The following is a 12,195-nucleotide window of genomic DNA, read 5'->3' on the forward strand; positions in this document are numbered from 1 at the left end:
TAGCTGTTAAAATGGGGTAGAAATTGCGAAAAGTTTCTTATCTGAACAATCGGTTGTATGAGATATATACTATATATACAACCGATCTCTATGATTTTTTCAGACAACAATATATGCTATATACGTAAGCAATCGGTGAAATTTGAAGCTTATAGCTTTTAAAAATGGGGTAGAAATTGCGAAAAGTTTCTTATCTGAACAATCGGTTGTATGAGATATATACTTTATATACAACCGATCTCAATGATTTTTTCAGACAACAATATATGCTATATACGTAAGCAATCGGTGAAATTTGAAGCTTATAGCTGTTAAAATGGGGTAGAAATTGCGAAAAGTTTCTTATCTGAACAATCGGTTGTATGAGATATATACTATATATACAACCGATCTCTATGATTTTTTCAGACAACAATATATGCTATATACGTAAGCAATCGGTGAAATTTGAAGCTTATAGCTGTTAAAATGGGGTAGAAATTGCGAAAAGTTTCTTATCTGAACAATCGGTTGTATGAGATATATACTATATATACAACCGATCCCTATGATTTTTTCTGACAACAATATATGCTATATACGTAAGTATTCGAAGAAATTTGAAGCTTCTAGCTGTTAAAATGGGGTTAAAATTTGCGAAAATATATATATACATATATACTATATATACATATATACTATATATATCCAAATATATATACAATATATACCACCGATCTTTATGATTTTTTCAGACAACAATATATGCTATATACGTAAGCATTCGTTGAAATTTGAAGCCTTTAGCTCTTAAAATAGGGCAGTAATTACGAAAAGTTCCTTATCTGAACAATCGGTATACTATATATACGACCGATCTCATCAATTTTTTCAGGCAACAATATGTGCAATATACGAAAGTATATGGTGAAGTTTGAAGCTTCAATCTGTTAAATTGGGTAAGATATTACAAAAATCCTCTTTTTCTGAAAAATCGGTTGTATGGTGGATATATGCTATAGTGGTCCGATCCGGCCGGTTCCGACAAATGTCTAATCGGACACCCAAATACACCCGCTCAACAAATTTTATCAATATATCTCAAAAATTGAGGGACTAGTTTGCATACAAACAGACAGACGGACAGACGGACATGGCTAAATCAACTCAGCTCTTCAACCTGATTATTTCGGTATACTTAATGGTGGGTCTATCTATTTTCCTTTAAGGACTTACAATTTTCGGTTTCGTGACGAAATTAATATACCATTTCATTTTCATGAAAGGTATAAAAATAGGTAGGTAATCTGTGTGAGGATGCAAAGCTTCACGTTTTTTGTGGTCTGCATGTAAAAACTATGACTACGAATCACGTATTTCAAAAATATATGACGTAAACGTAACTATTTGATGAAATTTGATGAATTTTGAAGCTTCTAGCCGTAAAAAAGGGGCAAAAATGACAGTTTATATGAAGTACATAATATATATACCACCGATCTCTATGATTTTTTCAGACAACAATATATGCTATATACGTAAGCATATGGTGAAATTTGAAGCGTCTAGCTGTTAAAAAGGGGCAGAAATTGCGCAAAGTTTCTTAACTGAACAATCGGTTGTATGAGATATATACTATATATACCATCGATCTCAATGATTTTTTCAGACAACAATATATGCTATACACGTAAGCATTTGGTGAAAGTTGAAGCTTCTAGCTGTTAAAATGGGGAAGAAATTGCGCAAAGTTTCTTATCTGAACAATCGGTTGTATGGGATATATACTATATATACCACCGGTATCTATGATTTTCTCAGACAACAATATATGCTATACACGTAAACATTTAGTGAAATTTGAACATATCTAAACGATTTTTAAGATAAATATAAAATAAAAAATAGGTAGGTAATCTGTGTGAGGATGCAAAGCTTTACGTTTTTTGTGGTCTGCATGTAAAAACTATGACTACGAATCACGTATTTCAAAAATATATGACGTAAACGTAACTATTTGATGAAATTTGATGAATTTTGAAGCTTCTAGCCGTAAAAAAGGGGCAAAAATGAGAGTTTATATGAAGTATATAATATATATACCACCGATCTCTATGATTTTTTCAGACAACAATATATGCTATATACGTAAGCATTTTGTGAAATTTGAAGCTTCTAGCTGTTAAAACGGGGCAGAAATTGCGCAAAGTTTCTTATCTGAACAATCGGTTGTATGAGATATATACTATATATATTCAACCGATCTCTATGATTTTTTCAGACAACAATATATGCTATATACTTAAGCATTTGGTGAAATTTGAAGCTTCTAGCTGTTAAAATGGGGTAGAAATTGCGAAAAGTTTCCTATCTGAACAATCGGTTGTATGAGATATATACTATATATACAACCGATCTCTATGATTTTTTCAGACAACAATATATGCTATATACGTAAGCAATCGGTGAAATTTGAAGCTTATAGCTGTTAAAATGGGGTAGAAATTGCGAAAAGTTTCTTATCTGAACAATCGGTTGTATGAGATATATACTATATATACAACCGATCGCTATGATTTTTTCAGACAACAATATATGCTATATACGTAAGCAATCGGTGAAATTTGAAGCTTATAGCTGTTAAAATGGGGTAGAAATTGCGAAAAGTTTCTTATCTGAACAATCGGTTGTATGAGATATATACTATATATGCAACCGATCTCTATGATTTTTTTCAGACAACAATATATGCTATATACGTAAGTATTCGGTGAAATTTGAAGCTTCTAGCTGTTAAAATGGGGCTAAAATTTGCGAAAATATATATATATATATATACTATATATATGTACTATATATACCACCATATATATACTATATATACCACCGATCTTTATGATTTTTTCAGACAACAATATATGCTATATACCTAAGCATTCGTTGAAATTTGAAGCCTCTAGCTCTTAAAATGGGGCAGTAATTACGAAAAGTTCCTTATCTGAACAATCGGTTGTGGGGGATATATACTATATATACGACCGATCTCATCAATTTTTTCAGGCAACAATATGTGCAATATACGAAAGTATATGGTGAAGTTTGAAGCTTCAATCTGTTAAATTGGGTAAGATATTACAAAAATCCTCTTTTTCTGAAAAATCGGTTGTATGGAGGATATATGCTATAGTGGTCCGATCCGGTCGGTTCCGACAAATGTCTAATCGGACACCCAAATACACCCGCTCACCAAATTTTATCAAGATATCTCAAAAATTGAGGGACTAGTTTGCATACAAACAGACAGACGGACAGACGGACAGACGGACATGGCTAAATCAACTCAGCTCTTCTACCTGATTATTTCGGTATACTTAATGGTGGGTCTATCTATTTTCCTTTAAGGACTTACAATTTTCGGTTTCGTGACGAAATTAATATACCATTTCATTTTCATGAAAGGTATAAAAAGAATATAGATCTGTGTTTAACAGCGCAACAATATAAAGAATGGACGTTATATTTTATTAGTAAAATATCCAACTTTGCCAAACCGATGAAGCCTTTCTTTGAAATCATATTTCTCTGGCAGGATGAGGGGAAAGAATAAACTTTTTGATTTCCACATCATACACATATTTGTGATAGAAATAAATCTGACCACTTTTGATTTTCGGTGCGTGATGGACCTTATTTGGGAATCGCCACCATAAAAATAAACAAACAATTGCAAAGAAATTTTGTTTTGAAAAAGTATAGCAAAATGCGTCATTTCATTTCGCTAGAATATTAATAAATACGTTTGATTTCTTAATTTTTTTGTTTATTTGTTCAGCTAATTAAAACAAACAAAAAAGTAGGGGCGTCTAAGTTTGGGTGTTAACCAAATATTATATGCTCAGCGTGAATTTGAATTCTACAGTTCATTTCGGATAAATTACTTTTTCAAACTTTGTTACGAAACGTGATAAGTGAAATATCACTGATACAAAACTATTTTTCGCAAGATATGTCTTATTATTCTGGTATACAACGCTTTTAAACACCTTTTATATAAAAGTGGGCGTGGTTTTTAACCGATCCCGTCCATTTTTCCTAGACATATTTCCAGCTATAAGGAAAATATGTGTACCACATTTTATTACAATCCTTAAATTTTTCTTCGAGTTATGGCTCCCGAAACACAGGAAATTGTTTGGTCATAAAAGGGGCTGTGCCACGCCCAGTTTCAAAACTTTTTATTTTTTCCTTTTTCTTGTTATAATTTCATTTGGAAAATGAAACACCACTTTGCAATGATATAGCTTATTTTATTCGCCCGCGTCCCTTTTTAAAATCTTTTATATAAAAAGGGGCGTGGTCCTCTCACCGATCTCGTTCATTTTTCTTCGAAGCATTCTTTATAATAAAAGCAATCTCTCTGTCGAATTTTGTTATGATAGGTTTAACAGTTTTTGGTTTTATGATTAATAATACTTGTAAAATTGATTTCATCACAAGTGGGCGGTGCCACGCCCATTTTCGAAAAATATCAAGAGTCTTAATCTCAGTCCACACATCAAATTTTAACATTCATCAGGTTTTATGTGTTTTCCAAAATGATATATATCGTCGCCCACTAACCAGAAGCATGAATGTGCAATTTTTCCGATTTTGTGTTATAGGCCTCGTTATATTACCCTTTACATTCTCTAGGTTCTACTTAAATCTAGAGCTTCCTACGCACATGGAAAGCCCAATAATTTGCAGTGCCATTTTCACGAATGTGTAATTCAATCACACAAAGTTGTGCCAGAAAAATTAATGTAGCACATTCATGTTTCTGGCTGGCAACAAGGTAATAATTTTCCTGTTTGTATGGCACTTTCGCTGATATGGCTCAACAATTTTTGAAAAAAAGTAAGAACAGCACACATTTGTATTTTCATATGTTCCGGTATACGTGTTTGAAAGTTGGGTACAAATTATTAGAGTAGCCGTAACTCCCCAAAACTTTTCGAGGACCACATACAATTTTATGACAATTTTTTTGTTTATAATTATTTTACCCAGGGTGCTATAAAAATACCCAAGCGATATATATGCTAGTTGAGATACACATAAGATGAGCTGTATAATTTATTTCTCAAAAAAAATTATACCGATGAAGAATTTTTAATAGCTTGTTATTTAGGTGCGTGTTTCTATCAAGGTGTGATGGTGAACAGGCATGCTGGCGAGCCCGGGCTAGCTCGTCGGTGTGGGGGGGGGGCCTTACCACCCTCCTTGATAGCACCAACATTAACAAAATTTTTATTTATCATGCCCGGTTATATTTGTTTCATCAGGGAGGAAATCAAATAGGATTGGGTAAGGATGGGGCGAGGTAAAAAGGTGATGGATACCGGGACAGAAAGTAAAAGGGAGAGAAAATAGGAATTGGGTGCAGGGAAGATGAAGAAAGAAAAGTCCTGTCCTGTCCGTTGGAGTCGGCCCTCCCCTCCTGCGGCGTTTCTTGCGCAGCCTTGGGCGTCGCCTTGACTCCAGTGTGCAACGCCCCCTTATCCGAATACTAGATAGTCCGTCCCTAATGCAAGTGTGGTCTAGTCATTTCTTCCTTACTCCCACGGCCCCCTTCCTACCCTAGCGTAACACCCACACCAAAGATATATGCTTAGCACTCCATCATCCAATCTTTAAGGGCAAAAGACTGAAGTATATTTCAAGGTACCAACATTAAATTTTATTGTACTCCTCTACTATCTACCCTATCATAACTACATTATAGTTCAATATTCTAAGGATTAGGTAATTCATTAAATAAAAAAATGTTACCAAAACAAGGCAAATAAGAAGTTTTGGGTATAACTAACACTATGAGATATATATATATGGAAATTCAAGAAATATCCAGTTTATTCTAAAGAAATATAAATCATAATTAGTTTTTTTTTTCTTTTTTTTTTTGTAACCTAACAGCCTAGCTGTCTACGAACTAATGTCACGCGTATCCGTGTAAAAAAAACTCAAAAAGGAAATACACGAGAAACCTTAGGTTTATAGAAAGTTAATCCAACGCAACTTCAGGTTGCTACCGTAAAATTCAAAGCTAGAACTTAAAACAAAAGATAGGTTTGGGGTATGTATTTGCTCATATGTTATCCATGTACATATTTATGTCCACATAAATATAAGCACATACATATGATATAAAAGAAGCAAAACTTCATAGTAAACAATTGGAATATATATGTGTATATGTATATATGATCTCACTCACCTCAGTTTTCCAGCGTTATGGTACCAGAGCGCGGATTCTGCTAAAGAGTGGGAGAGATAGACATACGTGGTTACATCCATACATAAGTTTGTAGATGGTTGCTCAGTGGTCTCTTAGATTTTCTTTTTCTAGTGCCTGGTCGGTCACTCGCTCGTGTTTGGGAGCAGCGAGCGGGTCAACCATGCGTTAGTTGCTTATTTATTGCGTTGAATAGAGCAACTCGGCCATGTTCGCAGGTCAAAATTAATATAAAAAAACATAAAAAGAACCTGCAAGATTTGTTGCGTTCAAAAGTGAAATTTCGCATAAATAATAGATACTAGCGAATCCATGGCGGGATCAAAATAAAATCACCTTAAATCACATCAGCAAATTTGTTAATTTCGGAAGCTAGCGGGAAACGGTAGGAATCAATGAAAAAAAAAGGACAAAAAAAAACAAAAAACGGAAGAGCAAGAAAAGTGTAATTGATAGTGAATTGAACTAAAAAAAACTGAGGCCGAATAGGAGTTTTTTTTTTTCCTACTCCTTGGGTTATTCCGATAATGAATAACTAGTGTCACCTGGGCTGCCTTCCGATGTTACGTGCAAAAAAAAAAAAAAAGCCGGCAGATCTATATTTCTATTTTTTTTCTTTCTTTTTCTGTTTTCCTTTGCCTTTCGCTACCTTGATCGTTATTATAAGCTTTTATTTAGTTTCACTTTTGTTGTCTGTAATGGAATCTTGCAAGTTAAATTTGATACACTTCCCGGTGTCCGATTGAGCTGAAATTTTGCACACATGTATAACTCCCATGACAATGCAATATTACTTTGTTAGAATTCGATAAATTAATCGATAACACTGTTATCGGTAAAGATTTGTATTTACTTTGGCATAACAGCCTAAGTCCCATACAAAGCCGCCGGTACCTATCCGTGGATTGTGATATTTGGACGTGGTGAATCACGCGTGTCACGCGTGGTGAATCTCAACGCTTGCGAAAAGCGGAGACACAACCCTCTGTTGTATTTCTGTGTATAACCAACATAGCTGAATTCTTAAGGCTGTTTAACTCTGTAATCTTTTCTGTAATTTATTTTGCTTTTGGAAAAATTACCTATTTGAAAAAAGCTGGCTGAAAAATATTGGCATAACAGCTTAAGTTAAAGCAAGAATGGAAAATTTGAGCAGATGTGGCAATTTCGCGCGTCCGTTGAACGAAATATTGACAATCTGCTGATCATCGCTAGGAAATTAGCGACATTCCATCAACTAAGCAGCACTTTAGCAATACTACTGTTATTATTTGGCCGCTCAAACACACACATATTAATTGTGCATTAAATCTAAAATATACAAATACATCATAATAATTTACACGGCCAAAGCCATAATAATTTACACGGGTCATCAATGCTTTCTCTGATTCAAAATCTGAACTACCAGCGCTACCGTCAACAGCTCAGTGTCAATAACACCAAACTCGTGCCTGACACACAAAAGTCGTTTCACTCAATAGCGCAAGTAAAATGTACTACGCACTCACTACTAAGTAGCGTCAAAAATTCGCTTGGAGTCATTTCGTCAATGAGCTACCATTGAGCTGGCACCGCATTGGCGCTGGCGCCATGCAATTTACATCACTAAAATTGCGCGAATGCCCAGGCTCATGACTTTGTTAATCCAGATGGTGAAAACGAACACTCAAAGGAATGCAACCTTGCAAACAACAGCCGTCATTTTCAAAGTGTAAAAATTCTGTGATACAACGAACGCTAACGCGGTTAGGCTCTTATCGCTAAGTGTTGCATACTTTTCTGCGCACTTGATTTTGTTTTACAGATTTTTGGCGATGGCATTTTAGCTAAGCGAAAGTTGGAATATTAGCCGTGTTTTTTTATACACGCGTATAGGTTTACGTTTGCGCGTGAAAAAAAACGCCTATCCTCTCTTACATAATGCTTAGGAGACCCATCTAGCGGCAGTGGTTAAACAACTAGCTACAGCTACAGCGTGTACCGAAAAGCGGAGACACGACCCTCTGTTGTATGCCTGTGTATAACATATAGCTAAATCAGTTGCGATGAATTGTGGACACACATAGAATACATAGAATTAGTGTAGGGGGTGAAACAAAAACACATATTTCTCAGTTACATCTGCGTATAATGCGTATTGGAATTTATTAGTACACATTTTATGCGCAGCAACTTCAGAGGTGTATTTAAAGTTTGGCGCTAAGCGTATAGACGTTTACGTGTAAAAAAAAAATACGGCTATTATTTTAAAACAGATTTAACACACAGAGCAGATATCTGCAATGAGCAGTTGTAAACTGAACGCCACATAGGCCAAGTCACAATAAAATATGATTTTAAGTTAGTTAACACTGTTTGACACAATTTTATATGTGCTCTCTGTCAAAAGCCGAGTTAGGTCTTTAGCAGGTATTCGAATCGAAGAACTTGACTGTTCAAAGTTGACTTCGAAGAAACCCTGTAATGTTGATGCATTAAAAGAAATGGATAGAATGAGAAACGTTACAAATAACTAAGTAAAATTTACGTAACTAATTTAAACAATATTTTACCCTACTAAAAATTAAAAAAAAAATCATATTTAAATTAAATTTAAGAAAAAGGCTTTTCTAAGAACAAGCTTCTATTACTTGTTAATAAACGAACTAAAAATTAAAAAATAAAATTAAAGAAAAAAAAACTTTTTTAGTAATAAGCTTTTATTATTTTGGTTAATAAAATTAACTAAAAAGTAAACAATAAATTGACTCTAAAGAAATAGAACACTTTATAAGTTCATTGTAAGCTTAAACGATAATTAGGCTTTTTCTTCTGCGACAAAAAAATTCTATATTGTACATAATTATATATTTTTAACATAAAAACTTTACACCTAAATTATTACAGCTTACAGTTTATATCACAGTCCTAATTGTTCTAATAAAAGCGTGTTACATTGCGATAGCAAGAAAATGAGATCCTGAATGTTCTTAATTATACCATCAAAATTTAACACGTTTTTTATTAGAACAATTTGGACTGTGATATAAACTGTAAGATTTAATAATTTAGGTGTAAAGTTTTAATGTTAAAAATATATAATTATGTACGATATAGATTTTTTTTGTCGCAGACGAAAAAGCCTAATTATCGTTTAAGCTTACAATGAACTTATAAAGTGTTATATTTCTTTAGAGTCAATTTATTGTTTACTTTTTAGTTAATTTTATTAACCAAAATAATAAAAGGTTATTTCTAAAAAAGTTTTTTTTTCTTTAATTTTATTTATTACGCTTGACATACAATACAACATCAAGAAGAATTTCGTTCTCGGGTCTGAGCCTTTTCCCTTTTTTTTCTTTCTCACCTAGAAAATTGCTCAAACGAAATCAAACTTCGAAATATCTATGCAACATCCTTTAATTTCGAATTTTGATCTCCTCGAACTAAATTTTCTTCTTGAAGTTTCCTTGCTTTCAATAATACCAAAATTTGAGTTTATAATGTCGTGCTGGCCTACTGAAATGATATCTAAGGAAACGAAACACAAAGGGAACAAGAAACAAAGCAAAGCATACCGAACTAGTTACGTGTCCTACAAAGCTTGAGAGCATACATTTACAAGAACCTTACAAACAAAGCAAATCAAAAATATATACATATAGAGAGAACTTGAATCTGATCCTCTTGCTGCCTGCTGTGCTGGTACCTTCTCGTTGGTATTTTCTCCGCATGGAGCGGGCGCACTCGCTCTTCGTCTCCTGGTTACACAGCTCTCACGCTCTCTGGTTTTCCATGGGGTATTGTTAGGTGGCCGCTGGAGATCTTGCAGCGGTCAATGACTTTCTTTAGCTTTCCACTTACTTGATCAGCTGTGTTAGCATATAATAACCTGTGGTGGTTGTTGATATCCTTCACCTGTCACCGCTTACAATCTCGCAGGTACTTTTCTTGCTCTTGATGTTGGCGTGTGATTGGCGGGTGGTTGCGGGCATATACAATATTAGTGTGCGTGTGTGATTGTGTGTATGCGTGGGTGATTGTGTGTATGCACGAAGATCAGGGTGCTTGGTGGCGGTTTGCCTTATTGTTGGTAGCCTGTGGTGGAGGAAACTAAAGTTAGTAGGCTGTCTTCAACTACGAATCGTCAGTGCTAAGTGGCAGCCGGTTTCCCGAAGCAAAAAGAAAAATGGTATTTTTTTTTATATCACCTTCACATGACTCTCAAAGAAAACATTTTTTTTTTTCTTTTCTCAATTTCTCTTGTGAAACTGGTGGTGAAAGTGCATTTCTTTCTGCCGTCGGTGAAATGGGCAGCACACAGCCGACCGAAACGCTTTGAGCGATGATACGCGTTTTTTTAAAGCACGTTCTTGACTTACCTTCAGGCGTCCTTACTCGATCGACCCAGGGGTTTCGCTCCTGCATCGGGTTCTAGGTTTGCCGGCACCTACTTCGTCCACTCAAAGTTTTCAGTGATTTATTAGTTTTTGCACTCACTCCACTATTCACCCACTCGCGACTTATACTTTCGCTTGAAAATATACTTCAGCACACTTCACCAAACATAGAAAAATTTTATTTTATTATTTTTTTTTCTAATGCCAATTTTGTTGGCTGCCGATCGCACTTTGCAAAAGAAACGCCCCGTAATGCGGAGTTTACCGCCGTTATGACCCTTTTTATATCCTACGGTTCCTGTTCTTGGCCTAACTGACTAGTTTCATGTGTATATGTATCTCATTGTATCTAATCGCTGAATTTCTCCTACTTTTGCTTAGCAACCGATACGCACACATACGCATAGTGAACTGCCTTATAGTCCCGCATAGTTAGTGCAGTTTAAACTACTATTGCATTTCTAACATACTGTCACGGATATTACCACCCCTAAGTTATCCCATCACTAAGGCGATGCTAAGGCCATGCCAAGCAGTATTTACGTTAATAATCAAATCAAGTATACACATATATAAGGCAGCCCAGAGAGATGTCACACACATATGCATTTACTTATACGGCTATGTGCGCGCGAGAGACTGTAAACTACAAACATTCACATCAATAATTCAATCTTTATGTGTTTACATAAACGAATGAATAATTGCGTCTACACATATGTACGTATACGAGCAGCGAAGCGGCAATGCACAAACACATGCATATATCTAATCTCAGTGGTCACAAGAGAGGGCAATAATTTGTGCACGTAGTTGTGGCTGGCGATTTTGTAGCCGAAACAACTAGTAACTTCTGGAAATCGAAGAGCCTAGAAGTATGCAGCGTAAACTATAAAAGCGGTGCAGGCGAGTAAGAAGTAATTCAGTTTGATTTGAGTTGATCAGCAGTTACGACTAAGAAGATATCTAGCGAGCAATACCAGTATTATTTTGATTAGTGGAGTTTCATTTGAGCTATCAGTTTGGTTATTAAGCTATTCGTTGCACAGTTTGAGTGTTATTGTGAAGCATTTTAATAAAGGCCATTTTTCCATTATTCAATATTGGAGTTATTTTTTCAACAGTTTAGCGATACGAACCTAGCAAAAGGGGCAAATAAGAGGATTTTCAGCAAATTCGTTACAATTGGTGTCAGAAGAGGAATTGTTGAATAAATTCCGGAGGACAACAAGGACATGGCAAAGTTCAGTGAATTGAAGATCCAGCAACTAAAGAAGGAGTTGGAGAGCCGTGGATTGAATAGAAGCGGCGTTAAACTTGAACTTCAGGCACGGCTACGAGAGGCAATGGAAGCGGAAGGAATTGATGTGGAAGAGTATGACTTTCATCTTGATGGCGAGGAAGTAACAAAAATTGAAGAGAAAAACGAAACATCGCAGACAGTTACGAGCACAGACTTGAACATGATTTTGGCTGCAATATCTGCTCAAACATCGACAGTGGCTTCTCAACTGGAATCGCAAAAGACAGATATAACATCTCAACTGGCATCTCAACTAG

Source organism: Eurosta solidaginis, chromosome 2 (assembly GCF_040869045.1).
Source record: "Eurosta solidaginis isolate ZX-2024a chromosome 2, ASM4086904v1, whole genome shotgun sequence".
Classification (NCBI taxonomy): Eukaryota; Metazoa; Arthropoda; class Insecta; order Diptera; family Tephritidae; genus Eurosta; species Eurosta solidaginis.